This window comes from Panthera uncia, chromosome C2, assembly GCF_023721935.1.
Source record: "Panthera uncia isolate 11264 chromosome C2, Puncia_PCG_1.0, whole genome shotgun sequence".
Taxonomy (NCBI): Eukaryota; Metazoa; Chordata; class Mammalia; order Carnivora; family Felidae; genus Panthera; species Panthera uncia.
The window spans coordinates 114,088,035-114,111,958 of NC_064810.1; positions in this window are offsets into that span (position 1 = coordinate 114,088,035).

The following is a 23,924-nucleotide window of genomic DNA, read 5'->3' on the forward strand; positions in this document are numbered from 1 at the left end:
AAGTGTTTCTTAGCCTTTCCTACCTGTTTTGATGTGGGTGTTTTCTCAGTCGCCCAATGTACACGAGTCACTCAGCTAGTTTCTGGATTTATCGAAAAATTAACTGCTTCATGTATAGCTATACATTTGTGTGTGGGAAGAGGGAAATTCAGGAGTTTTCTATGTCACCATTGTGGTCCAGAGTCTCATTCTAACTGTAAATGACTCACTTCTCAGTTTTCTCAGACTCAGATTCTGTTTTTATCCCTTTAAATGCAGAATTAATTGAGCTCGGGGGGGGTGTGGGGTCAGGCATGCGGACACAGAGGTGGACAGGTTGCAGCATCCCTAGACTTTCTTCTCTTGTGCTAGTATGGCAGGGAAGGTGACTCTTCTTAGAGCATTACCAGAATCAGGAGGCTACCTAAAGGTCTAAAGGCCGTGTACCTAAAGGAGGATACACGGGATGCTTAGTTTTGGCCAGCATTAGATGGTATTGATTCCTGAAGGATCCAGCCTGCTGTGTACCTTGTCTACAGGCCAAATGATTCCATAGAAAAAAGACTCTAAGATCATACGTCCAAAAGTTCGTGGTAGTGGTCTTAGGGTAGTGGGATTAAAGTCCAATGATACTACATAAAAAAATATATCAAATATTAATAGCAGTGGTTTCTGGGTAGTGGGATCACAGGCTTGTTTTTTTGTTTTGTTTTGTTTTTTTGGTGTTTCTTGTATATGCATCTATTTTATGTATCTATCAAGGTTTATGCATCTAATAAGTATTACTTTTATAAGTAGGAAACATTTTTCCATTTATTGAGAAATAATTGTCATACATCACCATATAAGTTTAAGGTATACAGCATGATTTTTAGATCTATGGATTTTATTTATTTTTTGGAGAACATTTTTATTTAAAAAATTAAAAAGCAAAATAAAAAATGAATCAACATTGTTCAATAGCATTAAAAATACTGTTTGAAGTCTATTGAAGCTATGATAAATGAATAGTTGTCTGAATTAAGTCAATCAATTGCATATTATCTGGATATTTGGATGAATTTACTTTCCTCCCCACCTTGCAACATCCCCCCCCACCAAAGAAACAGAGAAAATTTGTATGTGTGAGAGTTAATGTGTGTTGTACGTATATATGCATATAGATGTTTTAACATCTACCTTAGAAGTTTTCTATAGAGAATATCAGTTGGTGTATAAATGGCCTGATTTATGAAGTGTGTGTGTGTGTGTGTGTGTGTGTGTGTGAGTTTATATATGTATGGAATTTGTTAACCTGAAAACAAGACTTTAAAATCTAGGAGCATTTCAAAAGCCTCAATTTGTTCTTATGGAAAAATTTAGTATGTGTCACTTGATTTTTTTCTTTTAAATATCTTAGATTTCAATCTGAATATGTTGCCTGGATGTCCTTATGCTGTAGAAAATTGCAAGATGTTACAGGTACCAGTGCAAATATTACAAAGCATAATTGTTTTACATAATTATGTGATAAAATTTCAAGGCATATGTTTTACACAGACACACAGACACAGTCAAACACACACACACACACACACACACACACACACCATGAAATCTCAGGAAGTCTTCCTGTGCTATAAACTAGTAAGGTCCATACCCTGCTTTCCTTGGCCACAATACTATTTTGAATCTTTCTGGAATGTTAAATATCCTTTATATCTTGGGATAATCAAAACAGAACAAACACTCTTTTCATGGTTTTTAAATCTCTCTTTTTCTGGCCATAGGTTTTTCAAGTTGTCCATGTCATCTTCAAGGTTTAAGCTTTCAAAAGCAGGCAATCTCAACTCTATAAACAGAAGTTTTATTGACATAAATCACTTAGTTGTTGGGTCTGCAACTTGCCCATGGTCAGAAAAAAAGTAGTGGTGAAGAGGAAAGACTTTCCACTGTGAGTTAGTAGAACCTGAATGTTCCCTTAGTTTCTGGAGCGACCACAGGTCATCCCTTGTTTGAAAAATTCTTTTTGGTTGAAATACTGATTCTGTAAAAAATGCATTTATTTTTATATTTCATATAAAGGTATCCCAACTTTAATTACGATTATTTTGTATTATCTAGAGGCCAGGGTTGTTGAGGTGAGGTTGCACAGCTCTGTGCAGTGACTGATACTCTTATCTTGCAGCGTCCTTAGTAGAGAATACAGATTTTGGAAAAAAGGATATTCTGGGAAGTGTGATTTCTTAGGTCACCATCACTCTTGTGTCATTTTACTATGTGTGAGAATATCTTTATTGCTTCAAATGACCCTTTCCTGAAATTACAGAGGAGTTTGCATTTTGGAAAACCTGAGTAGAGCATTCAAGTCACATTTTTCACTTGTGGTCACTGATATGCTAATAATATCTGAGGATCTTGGTATTACTGCCTCTCCCTGGCTCTCCTCTCTCTCTCTCTACACAAGTATTTTCATATTGTTTCTACAAAAACCCTTTCTGGTACTAGATTCTCTAAGAAAATTCTTACATGTTACCAATGATGGAATTCTAAGGGACAGCTCTTTCACAGATAAAAGCACCTTAATAAACATCTACCTCAGCAACTAGAAGCTTAAAACATTTCATACTGAGGAGCTCTCCTAGTGACAGAGTTCTTTATGGTAAAAACCACAAAGGCAGAAAATGTGTTTTCCAAGAACGTGCCTGAACTTTTTACTTCTTTAAGAATAAGCCCCCGGTTTTTTATGAAATAGAGGAGACAACAATTTTGCTTAATTTCTCTGTGAATGTTTTGTTAACTCATGCTTTTCTTAGAGGAGATATTATTGAGACATTCTATATGTTAATGTTTCTTCTTTTTAATGTTTTAAATGTTTTTATTTATTTTGAGAGAGAGAGAGAGCAAGCAGGGGAGGGACAGAGAGAGAGGGAGAGAGAGAATCCCAAGCAGTCTCCACCTGTCAGCACAGAACCTGATGAGGGGCTTGAACTCATAAACTGTGAGATCATGACCTGAGCTGAAATCAAGAGTCAGTCACTTAACTGACTGAGCCACCGAGGTACTCCAATATGTTGCTATTTCTAAGGAATAATTTAAAAAGAAAATTTGGCAATAGATGACATATTTAGAACATAGAATGCCATAAGACTATGATGAAAGTAAGAAACTAAATCAAAATCTATTAAGAAGCTTATATTTGATGGAAAGAGGAGGGTGATGAGGGAAGTAGTGGTAATTGAAGACATCAGGAAAGGTGCTTCTTGGTTACTGAATCAATCTCTGGTGTTATGTTGCCTAAAACATCAGTTCTGTGCATAGACTGTGGCCTTCCTGCAGAGCAACTGGAGACCTTTGGTGATTACCCACCAACCAATTCTGACACAGGTACAGCAAAAAAGGTCCTGGAAGAGGTTACTGTTGATTGGAATTTAATCTGGGGTAGTGTTGGAATGGATAGAGAAGGGCCTCTCTCTTCAAGCCTAGCTTCCCATTGTGTTTAGCATGGAATTCACACTCCTTCCAATGACATTCGTGGCTCTCCTTAATCTGCTATCTATTGACTTCCAGATCATTTCATTCCATTCCTTGCCTCCATCATGGTTTCCAGACACCCCTGGCCTTTCTGCTTTCAAATATTGTATGTTCCTTGAGGCCTTTGCCTTTGCTATTCTCTTTGCTTGGAATTCTCCTCACCAAGATTTTTCCATAGTGGGTTTCTTATTGTAACATAATTTTCACATGAGTATTTTAATAATATTAGTTAAAGTTTTCTAAGCCACTTACAATTAGGCCTCTATTTCTTTTAGTAGACTGCAAGAAGAAGCAAATCTCTAAGAAATAAATTCTGCATGTAATGAGAGGGGGAGCTCACTGGACATGTGATAAGTCCTTTCGGTCCATGTGTCCTTCCTCCTTGGATAGAACTGGAAATCCTGTCTGCTTCTTATCCCTTTCTCTGGAACTGCAGCTTTGACAAGGATGCAGTGGAGTCAGCTCATGGTTCTTGAGGGACCAGTAATACTGAATCCATTTCCTGTCTCCATTCATCTTAAGACTGAGGCTGTCTAGACGGTGACACTGCCCTGCCCTAAGACCAGGAGTGGGTACCCAGGAAGGACAGGCCTTGGATTAGGGTTAAGATACTATTTTCTGGCTTATTCATTGTATCCAAATAAAACCTAAAGAAAAATTCGGAAGAAATTCTACTAGTTAATATAGTAACTAACAGTTCGGTCATTTACTTAACATTTATGACACCTTTTATATGTTAGGGACTTTCCTGGACATTCTTACATACATCATAATTTATAATACCGTTAAATATATTATGACCAGCATGAAGTAGTTATAACAGAACATTCATGTTTTGTCTTGATTTTTACATATCTAAAATCTGTTATGGGGATTTTAAAGGACCTAGTGATATTTGTTGGCGTTTCTGTTTCCATTTGTGCCTTTATCAATAGTTCCTCTTATAAGTACTTTTAGATTTTTTGGCTTAAATTTTGATTCAAATAAATAAAAATAGTATTAAAAATGCATACACACATTCCTGTGTAGTATCTTCATTTTCCCTTTCCTATGTAAACTTAGAAAAATTACTTAACTTCTCTGGACCTGAATTTCCTAATTTGCAACATTAATAGTTGAAATAAGGTGATGTCTTAGGTCTCTCCCAGTTCTAATATTCTATGATTTATCTTTTTATTTGACAGATGAATGTATTTACATACACAAGGTCGCACAGGGGTGCTATTAAAAATATTTTAGATGACCGAGACTGAACTGTCGAGGCTCAGATAGATACCAGAAGCAATCATGTGAGCGTGACTTTGGGGTGTTGCTGGTTGGTGATGTGAGCAGCAGTGGCATTGGACAATAGGTATAGATGGGCACTGGGTATTTCCCTGTCAGGATGCCATTGCCACTGTTAGGCACTGTCTGTCCGGCTGTGATATGCTCTAACCAGAGGAATACACTGGGATGGGGACTGGAATGCAGGAGCCAAGCTGGGTTGGCTGGCAGGCCTGGTGGACTGGAAGCACCAGGGCAGTGTCCTCTAGGTGCCCACCTGTGGTTTCCAGGGCAGGGTTGCCCTGAGTGGCTGCGGCTGAGGAGACTTAGCAGCTTTCTCCCAAGTAGTATGTATTCAAATATATTAACCAATAAAGCCATATTCCTACACACTGGCCACTTATTGGCTGAAAATCAATTCTGGGGTTATCTTCTACAGCAACTCCCATTCCTCTACAACTTGGCTAAGATTCTTTCTAACTGATCCTTGATACAAATAATGTGTTGTCCTTTGAAAACTAAATGAAACCATTGATCTTCCATCTGTATGGCTTTTTACAAAAAAATCTACTATTGCATAGACTCTGTCCCAGGGCACTGGGGTGCAATGGTGAAAGAAGATAGAGTCCCTATCTCTGTAAGTGTATGAACCTTCTACAGATGAAGGAGGAAGAGACTGGGCCACACTGGAACGACGGGCCCCGGTAAGGGCTGAGAGTAAGAATTCTGGACTTCCATTGTTCCAAAAGTGACCATGCTAACACTTGTTAATCAGTTTCTAGCATCCCAGTCTTATGTCTTGTTATAGAAGTCCACCTGACTGACTATCTATCTATCTATCTATCTATCGATCATGTATCTATCATCATCTATTTATATCATCTATCTGGTGTGACAGAAGGATATGTTGGGAAATCTATCCACCTGTCACACTTTATGACTAGGAGCACAAATCTACACAATGTCTGGCAGATCTAGGGATATGCTTATGTTCACATGTGAATTAAATTTAGGAACATAGTTTACTTAGCTACATTCTCTAATCCACTATCGATAAGGACAACCAGTGGCATACGTTGAAAAGATGGAGAGAAAAAACAAACACGCACTCAGTCACGTTAGATCTGGGCCTGCCCTGCATACAAGGGGGTAGGCGTCCATCTACAATGTGAATGGAAGGATGTAGGGAAGTTACCTAAGCCCAAAACATTTGTCACATTGAAATGTCATGGTGTCAGGTGACTTCAACGTTAAGTACTTCTCTGGAAAGATTCTGAGGGCCCTGTTGGAAATGAGTTTGCTTGGGATTGACCCAGGTTACACTACCATTTCTCTTTGAGACTGTTGCATAATTTAACCAATCATTCATCTAACAAAGAAGGACTTGCAGTAGGGAAGAGGGCAGAGTGTGAAGGAACAAACAAAAATTAATATCGGGTTCAAGGACAACAAAAGGTTACTACCTATCTTAAGGTTATTGTGATAGATAAAATAAAACAAAAATATGTTGTAAACAATAGTATGATTATATATAATGTAAGGTTACCACGATTGTTATTTACTTCAAAGTGTTGCCTATGGTGGATCCAGAGCATAATTATTAAGTGAGTTTGATTTATTCTGTTAACAAAACAGTCCTTGTAGGGAATGGGAAGCCAGATACTTTAACATTATAAAGGGGACATTATTCCTATGATTTTTATATTAATAATACTTTACATTTGAATACTTCTTTTCAATTTACAAATACCATTTAAGTAACCACCATGCCTAAGTTGGATATAACTTAAGTTGGATAGCTTTTTTGGAAGTTAAATGTAAGAGACAGAAATATAGAACAAAATACACACCAAACACATAATTGTTTCTGTGATAAGTTCGGAAAATCAAAGAAATACTTGGTAATGAATATTTAATATATTTATATTTTATATAGTTTTATATAGTTTTATATAGTTTATTTATATCTCAATATTCTTTAAAACTCTTAAATTTCAGAAGACTTACACTTGAAATTATTAACAGGCACCTGTTAGGTCTATGGGTGTAGTAAAGCTGACTTTTAAATTACAATTATTTAATCAGGTCCATAGGAAGCAGAGCAAAGATGATAGATTTCTCCCCTATTTATTTCTGGAAGTTTCTGTATATAAATTGATAGGTATCCATAGGTACATCATCCATCGTACCATTTTACCATTTATCTAGAGAATTGAGGGCTCATAACCACCTTAAAATACTACATTAAAATTTAGGGGAATAGAAGTAATTTTATATATCGAGTTTTAGCACTTTTACTTTAAGAATCGCTCTTTTTCCCACAGTTATATTTTTGGTCACTAGTCAAATATGTTAAAAAATCTAATGGTTTATCATGTTTGTTTTCATAAGTAACTCAGTATTTTGAGAATAAAGGGAGAAATTAGGTATATAACATAAAAAACTAAAGTGTAGTGTAAAGATTTAAGCACACTCTTTTGACTAAATTTTTGTTAGGAACTGATCTATGTGATTAAAAAGATCAACAAGAAAAATGAAAAAATATTCAAATACAATGATTTAATACCACTTACCCAATTCTCAACATTTTTATATTTGGATGTCTTGTTTTTTTTTTGTTTTTTTTTTTTTTTATCAGAGTGCTTGGCAATATATTGGAAAACATATTAGCTTTTGGTTACTGTGAACTATATTTCTGTTCTTAAAACAATACCCAAGGGATATTTTGTTATAACATATTACATTTCAATTAAGCAGATTTCCATGTAATTGTCTCGTGTATTTTATGTCAACTGTCAAATAAATAAATATCTTAATCTTTTCTCTGAAAGTAATTAAACAAACTATTACACTATTTTTATGTTAGAGCATCTTTACTTGAACTAATTGGATTTATTGAATTGATCTTGATTTACAGTGTTTCTCTCCTACATTTTCATGTATTAACACAATATAAGAAATGCTGATCATCATTAAATAATTCAAGTGATAGTATTTCAATTTATTTTTGTTTTGTAGCCAAACTGCCTTTTGTGCAACTCTTGATGAAGTTTTAGATTTTTAATTTCAAATGCTTATTTGTTGTTTCAGTTATTCTCAATGATCTTTTTATAGGTAATATGATACTTTGTTGAAATAATTTTGCTTAATATTCTTGTTTTACTCTTGTTTACATCAAAACATATTTTAAACAAATTGGCAACTTGTCCCTTAAAGAACAGTTACCACTTTAAACAGACCACGTTTGGCTTAGTGTTAATTTTGAGAACTCTCAAGTCCATTATGAAATAAAAATTTTATGCAGCTAAACAAATAAATATTACAAACGTTGACTGAAAATACCAGTAAAATGCCATCAAATACACTTCATAAGATAGATGTACAAATGCATTTCAGTTCTTTTCTCATCAGTCTCCTTTATATTTTTAGACAGTCTTTATGTGAATACAATGACTTCAATATCAAACATTTTAAATGATGCTTGAAATATCAGTCACTTGACTTTGATGTCACACACAATTAAATCCAACCCATCTTCTCTCAGTTAATAACAGCAATCTTACCAAGTCTAGTGCCTAATTAATACCAGCTATTTGTCACAAAGAGGTGACACATGTATATCAGAAAGCTTGAAATATTGTTTTGTGCTGAAGTGTAGCCAGCCAGCCCTGCAATATCGAATCTGTCTTATGTATGATTGGCTTTAAAGATTTCAAAGGCCCCCGAGTTTAGTGTGTTCAAGCTGGGACGCGACAGCGCATAGAAGGTGTTACTGATGTGACGGGTCCCTTTAGGCTGCTAAGTAGCAAGGTATTTGGAAAAAAAATGCCGCTCTCACTGAAAGGTTCAGACTTGATCATTCACTTAGGTGATGGGTAGAATTAAGAATAAAGTCCCTATGGTAATTTGCTTAACCTGCGGTTTTTAAGCTACGTGACAGGGTACACAATCACAAATTGTCTTGTTTTTGTTGCAAAAGCATCTCTGCTTTTGTTCCACGCCACAACTCTCTTTATCTGTGTTATTGTATATACAATTAAAATAGTATCCATCAAAGAGACAATACTTTTCCTTGTTAACTTCATTTGCAATATGTAATAAGAGAAGGACTTCAATTTGAGTAGTAATGACTAGTCATCAAATGGGGTAAAAATGTTGAGGTAAATGCAGGTAGAATATACACTATACATTTCTATGAAAAAACTAGGTGGAAAAGCAGGGGTCGTGTGTCTATCAGGTACTCATGAACTTATTCCTATACACCAACACTTAGAATTCAGATCAACACGTACATCAGGTTGTTCAATAATTCTTTAAAAACGTGCCTAACCATGACCAAAAAGCTATTATAATCTTCTTAGCTTCCTTTTTTCTGCGAATGTATGAAAATCTCTCTATAGGGGGATGTAGAAAAATAAAGAGCTGTTTAAACCTCGCATTAAACAAGCATTCTTTCTCTCTTCTTTCTTAAGAAAGGAAGCAAAGAAAAACCTAGGGAAGTTTCCTGATTCAGATTTAACTGTAGTCGCTGTACAATTTTCCTCACGACTCCAGTTTTTCCAGGTTGCTGTCCCGGAGGGTCTGGCCCCTGGCCTTTCCTGCCCCAGGCTTACTAGCAACGTAGTAAAATTTGTACTCCTGTTCACTTCTTAGGAAAATCACGAGAGAGAAAGAGCCTTGTAACTGTAAAAAAGAGAAGCAAACGACTCGCAAAACAGTGACTGTTAGAAAATGGAGATGCTTTGAAAGAATGAAGGGACTCTACGCTCAACGGCGAGAAGCCTCTAAATGACTACTTATCCGAGGCAGCGCGGTTGAAAGCGAACGGCTCTGGTGGCGAACACCAAAGCAGCCACCAGCCGCTCTGGCTCATTTTTTTTTTTTTTTTTTCAGGCGAGCTCAATTTTCAAAGGGTGCCGAGTCCATGGTTTTGTTTTGTGTGTTTTTGTTTTTTGCGTTCCCCAGGTGGGGGGTTCAAGGAGTAGTTCCCGGGATATAAGTGCAAGCAGCAAAAAAAGAGAAGAAAAATCAATAAGAATCCTGAGGTTTCTTTGGATAGATGATGCTAAATAAGTGATTGGACAATTTTGCTTTGTCACTGGCTTCATATTTTTACACAGAATACCTTCCCCGAATTTGGAGCATTTGTTTTCATCCGCCTTTTACTAAATCTGATGTGCTTGTTCTATTAAGTAGTCTTCGATTCCTAGGCAGATTTGGAGACTGGAAAAAAAAAAAAATTGCAATGTGATTGTGTGCGTTTGGTGTGTCTGAGGGGGTGCGGCTTCTGTGTGGCCTCCGACAAGTCCCCGGAGCCCCTGGCAACCAGAAAGCAGCCCCACAAAGGACAGTGGCACACACTGGCAAGTTCCTAGCATGGTGGTTCACACGAACAGTGCAGCAGCTCCTGTCTTTGACCTCCAGCTCCTCCATCAGCCTTTCAAATACTACCTCGGCCAGACCATTTCTAGGTGCAGAAGGTAGCCATTGCCCCGTGTCCCTTCAAGGTTGTTAAGCCCTCTTGGGACGAAGACTCTACTACTTTGTTTACACTGGAGAGAAGGTGAGGGCGCCCCCCTGAGTATTGCACAGGCAGGCAGTTCTAGGTGGCTGGCCAGGCAGGCAGGATATCCAGAGCCGGGAAGATAAGGCACGGAATGATGTCCCTCTTGAGGGAATTACCTTTGTGTTTGTAGCTGCATTTTTGGTCCTTTCCTTCCGTGTTGGTTTCTTCTTACTACAAGATAAAAACTCCATTTTGAGATTAAGTCAGAATATTAAAAAAAAAAAAATGTATTGAGCATTTGTTGAATGCTTTGTTTAATATTCTGGTTGAGAGAGCCTGTAAGTATCTGGCGGGTTGAAGGGGGAGAAACTACCAGGCCTCTTGTCCTTTGCTGACAGTGGCTCTTTCCTGTGGGAGGCATGTCACTACATCTCCTATTTGGTTGCCAATACAGTGTGGTGATTTCCTCCTTTTAAAGGAGATGCTTTTAAGTAACAGACACACCAAGATTTGTGGGAGCTTACGCTTTCAGAAAAACTAATGGGTTGAAAGAGGTGAAGGTACAATTTGATTTTCAAAGACTTAGAAGCTGGTATGAGGTCCACTGATACCCACTTTTGTTTCTTGGTGGGTACTTCAGAACATTACCATTTTATCAGAATGGGGACTAGATATATCCTCACAGAATTTCCATCCTTATCCAGCCTGTAAAGAAATATCCAGAATATACTTCAGAGTGGTTCTGCAATCACCCTTAGTTTTTCCATCTTTGCCTATCTTGTTAACCTGTATGTGGTCGGACTCACCGTGTGCACGAAGACCATGAGGACGGTCAGGGCACACGATTTTGGACTACTGAATTTTCTGAACTCAGATTTGTCAAAGTGATGTATGGTAATTTGCATGACCAACATTGATTATTTCTGGACTTTTTATTTTGTCCATTCCTTCAAATTGCAGTTATTTATAGAATATTGCTCAAAAAGTGCTGGAATGGGCAATGTTTGTTCATTGGTTTTTGGAACCTGCATGGGGTTTATCAATATACATAATTTTTATTCCTTGGAGTGCTGAATCTACAGAAGTCATCTTGGGCTTGCTGAGTGATTTCTGATTTCTTATAGATTGTAGTTGATTTACTCAGTGTATTAGTTTCAGTGATGACAGTAAACAGTTACCCCGTTCAATTTACTTAACCATAAGTGGACATTTGTTTTCAGTATGTGTATGTTTTTTAAAATTTTTTAACATTTTTATTTATTTTTGAAGGAGAGAGACAGAGCATGAGTGAGGGAGGAGCAGAGAGAGAGGGAGACACAGAATTCAAAGCAGTCTCCAGGCTCTGAGCCGTCAGCACAGAGCCCGATGCGGGGCTCGAACCCACAAACTGTGAGATCATGACCCGAGCCGAAGCCGGACGCTCAACCGACTGAGCCACCCAGGCACCCTGCAGTATGTGTATTAAAATAAAAGAAACTTTAGTTGGCAATTACACTAGATAACAACGTTGACTGATAAGCAAAGTCAGGTTGGTTATAATTCTTGGCCAAGCATTGGGATTTTATCTATGCTTTAATTAAAATTTCACAGTGTGACACCCTCATCCCACATCATATTTTCAAAAAGGATGCCACATGAGATGAAATTTTATTATGGCTATTTGTTTATTAGAAAGAAAATTTCTGCTTTGTCTTTTCATACACATTTTATAGTTTGGTATCATAAGATAAATAAAAGGAAGTTATTATATGTTTTGAAAATACACAGTTGATTCTATAGGCTTAGTAGATAGAGAAAATTTTAAGTTTAACTCTTCTTGGTATCTTGAATTTACTGATGAAGGTCTGACTACCTAAGTCTATATAACATATTAAGATTTATATATATTTTAAAAATCTGGAAACTTTAGGGCTGGCTACCTAAATCTATATACATATTATGGTTACATATATTGTGTGATATATGTCATAGGATTGATATATATTTTAAAAATCTGGAACTTTGATATGCCAATGGAATCTAAAGTTCATGAAGGGAGAGGCTAGGGTTATTCCTTCTTTTATAAAATAGATAAATTGGCTACCATACAGATTTAGTCATAAAGTCATAAAGTCATCTTTATGTGGTCAAGGATAGAGATTTGTTTGTGGAAATAGATTAAGACCTGGGATACTATAGACAGAGCGAACAGGAAGCAAGATCAGAAACAGAGCAGAACATTAGAATCAGATGGTCAGGTCAAAGTCAGGCTTACCACAGAGCAAAGCCAGGTTGGCAAACTAAGGTCGGGAACCCTGGAGGTCAGAGTCAGGAGGGCAATGGGAAGCACCATGATTCAAGCACTCAGACTGGGACAAAGTGGGGCCAGAAAGGCAGATCACCAACTGAGAGGTGATGCCTGGGGTTCTCTAACATCTGGTTACCCCTGCTGACTTCAATTCCTCTTGACCCTATCCATAGGTTAACCCCTGCATGCCCAATGGCTTACCTCCCACAGAGTTCTAACATTTAATTTTAATATAAAGTTGGGTAACATCAAAAGCAACCTCATGCCCTGTGTTTCAGCAGCTTCTAGTTTGTGTGTTTTTATTGATGAAGCATTAAGGATCCCATCCTTACATAAATATTCTAGGAAAATTATTAACAAAAGCAAAAAGTAAACATCTCAATAACGGATAGTTCTCTTTAAATGCCTAGTGTGTGAGATATACATACATGCATATTTAAATCGAAGAATGCTATGCCTTTGAAAGGGCTTACTGTTATAAATGGGCTCTGATCCTAGTTAAAATAACATATAGCCTTTAACTGATGTATGTTACAGAGGTGGTGCCTATAATTTTTTCAAAAAGGAAGTGAAAGGCCAAGTCTTCTGTCTCATTTATATGGGACCTATGAACTTAATTTTCCATAGTCCAATTTCTTTTACCACAAGTTACTTAGCCTTCTCCTATGGAGACTGAAGAATGTGTTGATGTTTGTTTCTACAGTGCTTTAAATGTTCATGACATATTATTTCATTATATATTATATTTAGACACACTCTGCATAAATGCTTAAATATAATATACATACAACACACCCTTCTCATATGGCCTCCATCTGTAGTCTTTTGTTATATCATGGACCCGAATAGGAGATATGGGCTATGTATGGAAGAACTGCCTTTGAGAAACTTCTAAAATATTTTTCTTGTGTAATTTTTTCAGCTTTTAATAGACTTATCTTCATCAGCTCTCCTTATCGTCAAATGTTCCAGCACCCAAATTCAATAAGTAACCCAAATTACTTCCTAGAAGTTAATGGAGGAGTCTTTCTGGGTTTGCAGACTTAGTCATGTGATGAACCAAAGCAGTGAGTAATAAAAGTGATAATGCCATTTTGCAAACTGAGAACCTATAAAACAAGTAAATAATCTGTGCTGTGCCTACTAAATTCGTGTTGAATTCTCTAATAAAAAAGGTTTTTGTTTGAAATAAAAGTGAAGGGTTGCTTTGTTAAATATTAAATTCTAGGAGATTAAAAATATAATTTCCTTTCCTTCTCTTGGTATTTCCTTTATCCTACTGCATGGCATTCTTGGAAATCACCATTGTATTGTTTATTTTTTAAATTAAAATGCTGTAAGAACGGCAGCGTTTTTGCATTGTATGAATATTTTATTGCATGATGAAAAAGAATGATTGTGAAAGCCTTAAAGTGCTCAATTTTTCATTTAAATATTTTACAAGGAAAACCCTACTGAGATACATCTTCTTTTCATGGGTGCCCTGGTGGGTCTCACAGAAGGGAGATGCAATATATATAGTTCTACAACCCAGTACATTTAAACTTCATAAAACCAAGAGACAAAGATGGCTTTCTCTTTTAAATGGAGTACTAACATCTTATCTGGGTGTCACATCTCAAAACCAAGTTTTCTCTCCTTCTGTGCAGGTAAAAAATGAGTGACCGGTTCTCTCTCTAAGGTGCCCAAAGCCCTCTGCTCTGAAGTTATTAAATCAGACAGAATGATAATGGACCATGCATTTTGTTTATGCACATGGGAGGGCTTGATTTATAATATCTTTTATTTCCAGGTACTTCTCTATAAAAGAGAAACAAATTTATATTTCAGACGAGGCACCCAGGTTCACGTCACTTTTATAATCATTGAATAGGTTTATAGCATTATTTCCTATAAATTCCAAAGAAGTGAAAAACCTGGCATAGAAAATGGCATAATTCAATTCAATTTTAATTATTGCTTTCCCATAAATTACATATATTTATAGAGTTTTAAAAATATGTTTTGAGTTTAAATATATATATGCACATATATATGTGTGTGTGTGTATATATATATATATATATATATATATAATAACAGTGTTTACAACCATAATACCATACTGGCATTTTATAGGTATGAAGTACATATAGGTTTGAAATGCTTTTAATGCGGTAGTAATTTTTGATGGATAAAAAACTTCTTTTAAAATATTTCAACATTTTCCCATGGAGGTATCAATTTTACTGAAAAATGAAAACATGGTATTTGGAACTGTAGGGCTGAAATAGCAAGAGTTTTATAGGAGTAAAACATGGATACAAGGGGAAACGGTTAAAAAAGAAATTCTTGGCCTGTTATTTGGAGAGAACACTAATTTAAAAGTACTTAGTGCCTTTTGGTGTTACTACTTATTTTAAAATATCTTTATCGTCATGAAATATTAGTAAAAACGAATGTGTTTGAAATTTAGTAAGTGTGGAAACAGAAACAAATAAGATTGCTCGTTTTTTCAATCATTACTTTCATGTCGGAGGAATGTTTTCTTGCATTATTTGCAATAGTGTAGAACTCCAGAGGTTCGGCTGATTCGTCTGAGTCAACACGGAAGTCTAAATGTTGAGCAGGCTCACTGCTCTACGTAAGCTGCCATAGTCCCAGGAACCACTCCCCCACCAAAGGTTGTGCAGACACTCAGAAACTCAAGAGTTGATCATTTAAAGAGGGTTTAAGTTGAAACTGATTATTTAACCAGTATTTTTCACAGTTCCTCAATCCTAAGAATCACTTGGAGGCACTGCTTACAGATACTTTTCCAGGATTTACTAGTTCTGGGAAGGGACTCAGAGCCTGTAAGGTAAACAAGCTATCCAGGCGATTCTAATGATCAGGCAGGTTTGGGAAACACTATTTAACATAATGTGATTTACTTAGGCACCTTTAAGGATCTTTTATGTAAAATCTCCTCACAGAATCTGGACGTTCTAGTGCACGTTCAATTGGTGTGTATTTGGAACAGTAACACATTTCTCATGGAAAACTTCATTATAAAAATGTAATCTATATCCACATTCATTAGAAACAAAATACCTAGGAATACTGTAAATTACTAGCACAGGAAAGGATCATTCAAATATTTTGCACTTTTTATAAAAAAGAGACACGGTGGGTGTTGTGGTTAAGAGCATAGACTCTGAAGCCAGACTTTCTTGGCTCAAATTCTGGTTCTACTGTTTACTACTTGGTGGCCTTGGGCTAATTGGGTAACATGGATGTACTTCTGTTTCTCCATTATGAAAGGGGCTGGAAATAATAATATTACTTATCTCAGAATTGTATTGAGTTAATATTTATAAAGCTTTTAGACAGTGCTTGTAGTGTATTTCTAAACACTAAATAAATATTAGTTATTAGTTTTATGCTTATATACATACACATTCAAGGTATTAATTACATTTTTTCTTGTAAGGAATTGACACTTTTCATAGAGCATCATGGGAAGTATCACCTAAATAATTTGGACTTGGCATGAAGTCTCGTCTTTTTAAAATTCAGGTGCTGAAAAGAAAATACCTTCTTTAGCTCTCTTATTCCTTTTCTATCACATTTCCCTTTTGTGTGTTTTATTATGGAAGAAACTTTTTATAAATGCTGCAGACAGGGCATAAGCATCACACCTTTTGCTATAGGTGAATACTGCCTCTACTAGGTAGATAGATAGATAGATAGATAGATATAGTAATTCAGAGAATGCAATTATGTCCTTGGTATTATCCAAACCTATGGGGCAATTAATTTGCTCATAATAGAATTTTCTTCTTCTCCCATTTGCTGACAATCTGGAATTTATAAATTGCCAGCTGAAAAGTCACTCCTTACCACCAAAGGACATTTTTGCTATGTCTGTATCTAACCGAAACAAATGCAACTGTAGAAAATATATACAGATCCAGGAAAAGATGTATTGGGTATAATTTGCAGTAACTTTAAATTACAGATATAAGTTAGATATAATTTGTCTTTCCCAAGAGATTAATTATGGAAATATGGTACATAATGTTTTACTATATTACTAAGAGCCAGAACAGATAACTGAGACTTTATATAGCAAAAAAAAAGTCAGACTTTATCATGGGATCTACTTTTCTAAATTCTAAATTCAAGGTATAAATCACTTCTTAGTTGCTCCTAGTATGATTACAGAAATGGTATTATCCCATTTCAGTGTAGTCTCTGGCCTAGCAAGTTTTTGTTTTTGTTTTTTTTTTTTTTAAGAGACTCGTAATGGAGTCGATTCATTTCTGTTAGTCTTTATTCAAATCCACCAATGAGATTTTCTTTTTAAAAAAATTTTTTTTAACGTTTATTCATCTTTGAGAGACAGAGAGAGCGTGAGTGGGGAAGGGGTAGAGAGAGAGGGAGACACAGAATCCAAAACAGGCTCCAGGCTCTGAGCTGTCAGCACAGAGCCCAATGCGGGGCTCGAATTCACGTACCGTGAGATAATGAATGACCTGAGCCAAAGTCGGTCGCTCAACTGACTGAGCCACCCAGTCGCCCTGACATTTTCTTATTTCTTACTGTAATAAAGGTTTTTCACTGCCTTAAAGATAAAATAACATGTCTGCAGTTCTCAGAATGTTCTTTGGCCAAGCAAAGTGCCATCACCAGCCATATAGTTGTTATGGGATTGTAAGGTTCGCCATTTTGGAGTCCCATCTGATTTTAGAACCTAAAGAAGTCTTGGTGTCTCCTCAATATAAAGTATAATGAGACATTATCCAGGGATTTTGCAAACAGCTCAATATACATAACCTATCAATACAGGGAGTAGCCATTGCAATAGGATGACCTTTCAGATCCAGCAGGGTCATTTTTCTGGCTTATAAAGCAAGAGGGCAGCACCACAATGATCTAATTAGAACAACCAAGGGCAAGTATTGTATGATTCCTTATACCTACACCACCTCCTTTTGTACTTTTGTCTTGCCTAAGGTTATCCTTTGATAATTGCCACCTGCACAAACCTCTTTCCACAGCCAAAGGTATTTTCTTTCTAATGGTCCTTGGTGAGGAAGCACTGGTTTTTGAACTGTGATGTGCATACCAATTACCTATACCCGGTGATCTGGAAGAAGGTAATTTGATTCAATAAATCCGAAAGGCTAAGAGTTTGCATTTCTTTCTTTTTAAAAAATGTTTATTTATTTTTGTGAGAGAGAGAGATTGAGAGAGAGAGAATCTGAAGCAGGTTCCAGGCTATGAGTGTCAGCACAGAGCCTGACTCAGGCCTCAAACTCACGAACCGTGAGATCATGACCTGAACTAAGGTCGGACGCTTAACCACCTGAGCCATCCAGGTGCCCCAAGAGTCTGCATTTCTAACAAGCTCCCAGGTGATGCCCATGTTGCTGGCCTATGTAGCAAGGGAAGTACTTCCTGGTTTAAAAAGGAGAAGGAAGAAACAGATTCTCAGTGAACCCTCGGACTCCTCTGACTTTTGATTCATTGTCCGGCTGGCTGAAGAGGAGTTGGTGGGTGCTGTGAACTGTCGGTGACTGAATGCTCACGTAGAGTGTCTCCTGAAGACGTTTCCTAGCACAGCCCTTTGCCTTCAAAAATAATCCTCCTGTGATTAACATGAGTGGAAGTGATGGTGTGGGTAATGAGTGGCCTCACAGAATGCAGATGGAGACCAGAGGGAATGAGGGAAGGGTATATAAGGAAAGACCGAGTAAAGGCAAGGCTGCATGGTGAGTTTGAGGAGTTGGAAAGAGAGCGGTTCCTGCAGCCTTTCTTGACCCATCACCTCTACACACTGCCAGAAGACTGCGATTGCCTGAGCTGCTGGTGCAGCGTGCAGCAACGTGGCGCAGCGTGGATGCCTGGAGGGCTTCTGGGTCGGATGTATCTGCATGCAAGCTTTGGATTTCTTGAGTCTCCTGCTTCTCCGGTGAGTAACCACGGGCGGGTCGCTGGCCTCTAAGGGACAGCGTATTTATTAGCCAGAGATTATGACTGCCTTACAGGGCAAATAGACGTGGAAATGAAACAAAACTAATACAAACTGTAAAGAGCCATCACGGTGGACTTAAAAAAAAAAAAACCCCAACCAGATGCTGGTACATTTCATATTTGTGGAATGAATTTTCTTAATGAGTTTGCGTTGGCGCTTCGTAACAGCCTCTTGGCCCAGCTAAGTCTACTGTTGGCAATTGCTACAACCAATTAGCACTCTCTTATTTTGAAGGCCTGTTAGCTCTCAGGTTTAAAATGGCTTTTCTCTGGTTGAGAATCCCAGCGTCTCTTCCCCATGCCGCTACCTCTTTTCTTTGTTTTCTCAGCCTTCTCTTCCGCCTGTGCTAGAACCTTAGGGTCCCTCCGTGCTGGGGACCTCAGGAGGCAGAGGTGGATGCCCCTGTCATCTTGCTTCTCTAGGCTGGGAAGAAGAGTGGGGGTGTGTTTATATGGTGAGCTGAAGAACAGAGTGAATAGCAGCTTCATTTTATTCAAGTTCTGCTCCTCACCTGTGAGGAGACACACTGGTTTTTATTTTTCTGTCGTTCCCTGGCAACACGTCAGTGGGGTAGCAAAATACCACGGCAGGTTACCTATTTGTAATGCAAATGAAGTTTTTGAGTATGTGTTGCTTCAGTCCTTTCCAAATGTGGATTGTTAATCCACAACACGTTGTCAGTTGTCGCTTCTGAGACAACCCTGGGCCTTCTGGGTGTGAGAGCTTCCAGCGCAGAAGTATAGAGCGACTGATCCCTACTACCCTTTCTCAAAGCCTTTGATGGCAGCAGAGCTGTCGACAATTTTCGTTGGGCTGAGCGTATATTCTGGTCCCACTTTCTGGGCTTCTTAAGAAGCAGGAAGATTCCATTTCTGAACTCTTCATTCTCATGAATACTAAGTGATAATAATGGCAACGACGATTAGGCTGCCAAACGGGCCGCCTGTTCTTACATAAAATTCATGTCTTGCGCTACATGGTTGGGAGTGTGGAGAGTGAATGTTGATAGTGACAGCAATGAATATTTGATTCTGGCCCTTTCTAGATTCCTTTCATTGTAACCTTTTGGGAGTACTCTATGACAGATGCTGTGGTAGGTGCCAGTGCGGCAGAGAAAAGCAGCTTCCTGCCTTCAAGGAACATTAAGTCAGATAAAGAGCTACAACCACACTTAGGGCTAGGAACCCCGTGCTGATTTGAGGGTAAGGAAGAGTGGCCGAGAGGGTTTCTTGGTGTAAATGACAGAGGAAGTAGTACAGGTCAGTAGTGAAGAATGCCAGCTTTGGAGGCACCTGGGTGGCTCAGTCTGTTAAGTATCCAATTCTTGATTTTGGCTTAGGCCATGATATAATGGTCGTGAGATTGAGCCCCATGTGGGGCTCCATGCGGGTGTGCAGCCTGCTTGAGATTCTCTCCCTCCCTCTTCCTCCCTCTCCCTCTCAAAATAAATAAACATGGGGGAAAAAAGAATACCAGCTTTGGAGGTGGACAGTTCTGGAGTATCAAATTCGAGCTGTGAGACCAAGACCCTTGAGGGAGTTAATTAATCTCTCTAAGCCTTGGTTGCCACCTGTTGAAGATGTGGGCTGAGATATCCAACTCCTAGGGTGGTTTAAATGCAATGACAAACCTACACCAGATCACAGTGCTAGCATATGGCAGGCGCTCAATAAAAGGTGGCCGTGACAACTGTTATGTGTGTTGACAGTTATGTTTTTGTTTAAATGAACAAGTGTGAAAATATCTTGCAACCTCAAGTTTCATGGGCTCTTTGAGGTATTTGCTTAATCGCTTCTGATTTCAATCATTCATCCAAACTGTCTATTCTCAAAGAATCCTCCAAGATACACAACTATTGGCTTTATACTTGCTTTATTTTCAAATTTGCCCCTCACAGTTTGGAGACAAGCACAGGGAGAAATAACCAGAGGAAATGGTCTATGTGAGAAATCATGACATTTTGGGACACCCTTGGTGCACAGTGTTAGCCATCCTTCGTATACATGTAAAAGTTGCGTGCTAAATGAGAGGTTGGGATGGTCCACCATGGGGTTTCTTAATGAGCAGAAAGGCTCACTAAGGCTCTTCTATGGGATGATGAGTGTAATACTTGGACACTGGGAAACCTGCCACCTGTTTGCACATATTAGGTTGGGCCGTTTTCCCACTGAACATCAAAACTGGAATTCAAACAATGAACTCTACACATCAGTGAAAGTGGCTGTAGGAGCTTTTGCTCCGTGTCTGTCTCACGTTGGACCAATAATCTCAAGGCTCGTAGCCGGGACTGAAACCTCTTGGGCAGTATGAAAGCATGGAAATTAGGTTTTAAAACCAAATGTGGTAACTCTGCTGATACCAGTTTTAGCAAATGTATCAGGAAAAGAATAATTGACCCACAAATATTGGTGTCAGCTAAGAGTCTACATAGCGCATTAGTATACCCAATTTGTTTGACCATGTGGAAAGATACAGAGGCTGTACGGTCATAAATGTGCATGAATTCAAACATACTTGGGTAACAGAAATGGGTAATTACATCAATAAGCTACAATTAATTTAAATAAACATGCTTCCTTTAATTTTCTGATTTTCACTAACTGGTGTACTCATTGTGCAGAGTGTTGGATCATTAGGTGATTACTTCCTATCATAGTATTTTTGGGAGATGAATGTGTTTGTATGTCGATGTCCTGATTTGCTAGTTTGTAAAGACATTTTTAAAAGCCCTGTATATAAATATAAGAAAAGGGGAAATTATAGCACATGCTGCATTTTCAATATGTTGATTTCTCTTTGTATAGGTAGAACTGTACTTTGGGGAATCCTTGACCATTTTTAATTTTAGCATCTGCTTTGAGAGTTGTTTAGATACTGATGAAACAGTCTTTCCATGAACAGGGTAAGGTGAGAAACTCCCTGAATACTGCACATTCGAAATGAATAAATGGATTTTAGTACTAATAATTACCACAGTATTATGAAACACCAAGTCTCCCTAAGAAATGTGTTAGTTTAGAGCCAATTTTAAAACCCATGGTTTAAAAATATTTTGTGAAAATTCTTGTCCATACTTGAGAAAGCGGTTAAATTAGGTTTACATTTTGTCTTAAAAAATAGATTAGATGCTCTTGGAAACACCTATTCTGTCTTGATTTTTTTATTAAACAAAGTCCTACAAGATAAGGCTGCAGAAACCTTATCAGAGCCATAGTAAAGCATGAAATCTCGCCTATGGAATTCATTTAATATATGTGAACATTAAGATAGAATAGTCATAATGTAAAAATCAATTACTCTAACTTTATAATCAAATGGTCAGTTTTAAATGAGTGTTAAAAAAAAATGAGAAAAGCCAAACCAATAAGATTCTGAGGAACAGATTTCATTGTAACAGTAGTGCTCTGATATGTTTATTAATATAATATTAATGGAGGAGATTTGAAAATTAATACATGTGTAGACTAAGACTGGAGTTGTTGCCTCAAACTATAAGAACTGATATCATGAGTTAATTGGTTTCATGAGAGAGTCTGGTTACAAAGTAGAGGATATGATCTTTCTTTGGTAGAAGCCCTGTAATGTGGCCCTAAATCTCATACGGGAGAGTCTGTTATTTTCTTAGAGTAGTTCTCATAATTCCAAAGGACAATTTTCTAATTTTTAAGATTTAAATTGTTGAATGTTTCTGTATTATATCGTTCATTTGCCAGGAGTGGTTTAAACTAAGAATGCATTTATGATATCACAAAATTCAGTAACATGACCTCCTAAATTTGCTATCTTTAGTATTTGAAAATTGACTTGAATTTACTTTTGGACGAAATAATTATTTGGAGGGCACTTTTTTTTTTTCCGTGTTGTCTCTGATTTTTACTGGTTTGTAAGTAAACTAACTTGACATAATTTAATCAGATTTCTACCTACATACTATGTTGTGTTTTGGAGGAGTCTTAAATGAGCCTTTCTCAGGAAAAACCCATATTGCTAAATAACTTTAGAATAAATATTATTTTCTTTTGGCATGATTGAACAGTGAAAATCTTTCTTTGTATTAAGAGGACGGAAAACCCACAAAACATAGCTGGCTTTTTTCTTACAGTTGCTTGGGGAAAAGATTATAATAAACATCACAAGTTCTGTGTGCAGTGGTTGAAAGCCAATTGCTTTGGAGAAAAATAAATTGTAGTTGTGAGTATCCTCAACCATAAGGCCTCTCTTGTAAGATTCCAGCCTCTGAAATGCAACTTCCCCCCAGCACTCCCCCCCCCCTTTTTTTTTTTTTTTTTTTTTTTTTGCTGGATGAACAGCCTAATGTTCCATGCACTGTACTAGAAGTAGCATTTTATGCAACATTGAAAGAGTCAATTAATTTGCATAATTTCATGAGTATTGCCATGACTTTAAGGTAGGCTAGCTTGCTCAGGAGCCTCATCTGCCCAATATAGTTTTTTTTTTTTTTTCTATTTTGACAAATTAATCATTTTTAAAAACAATTAATTATACTTATGACAAACTGAACCCTATACCCAAGGGTCCTAAATTTTTATAGCAGAAATCTAATATTAATGTGAATAAGATCAGTGATTTAGTGAGTACCTTAACAGTCAACAATGCCTAAGGCTGAACAAAATTAATATTTTGTTTCCCATCTGGAGACTTCAGTAAAATTAATGAGGAAGGGGGACTTATTGCAATAAATACTAGATACAAATTCAGGGTTTCCAAACTGGGTATTCTGCTTGCATCAGAGCTCAGATACTATGTGTACTTTTCACCAGAGTGTGTTGGCAGAATCTCTTCTCTTCATGAAGGAAAAATGGACACTAATTATTCCCAATGCCTTGCCCCTATTGGCAAAAGTAAGAAATTAATTTAGGTGATATATTTAGTGATTGACATGATTTTTTTAAGTTTTAAATAAGCATAGTCTTTTTTTTTTTAATGTTTTTTATTTATTTTTGAGACAGAGAGAGACAGAGCATGAGCAGGGGAGGGGCAGAGAGAGAGGGAGACACAGAATCCACAGCAGGCTCCAGGCTCTGAGCTGTCAGCACAGAGTCCGATGCGGGGCTCGAACTCACAGACTGTGAGATCATGACCTGAGCTGAAGTCGGACACTTAACCGACTGAGCCACCCAGGTGCCCCATGCATAGTCTTAAATATTTAAAAAATCAAATGAAACTATACACTATTAAATATTAATTGCATATATGACTAAATATGCTAACATATGAAATAATTTGAAAAGTGTTCTTAGACTCTCCAAAGGGTTCTGTGGCAGGCTTACAACTATATGGAAATATTTTCCAGAAAAACCTGACTCATTTATTTTTGTAACTTGTATATATTGGCATAATGCTTGGAGATATTCCAA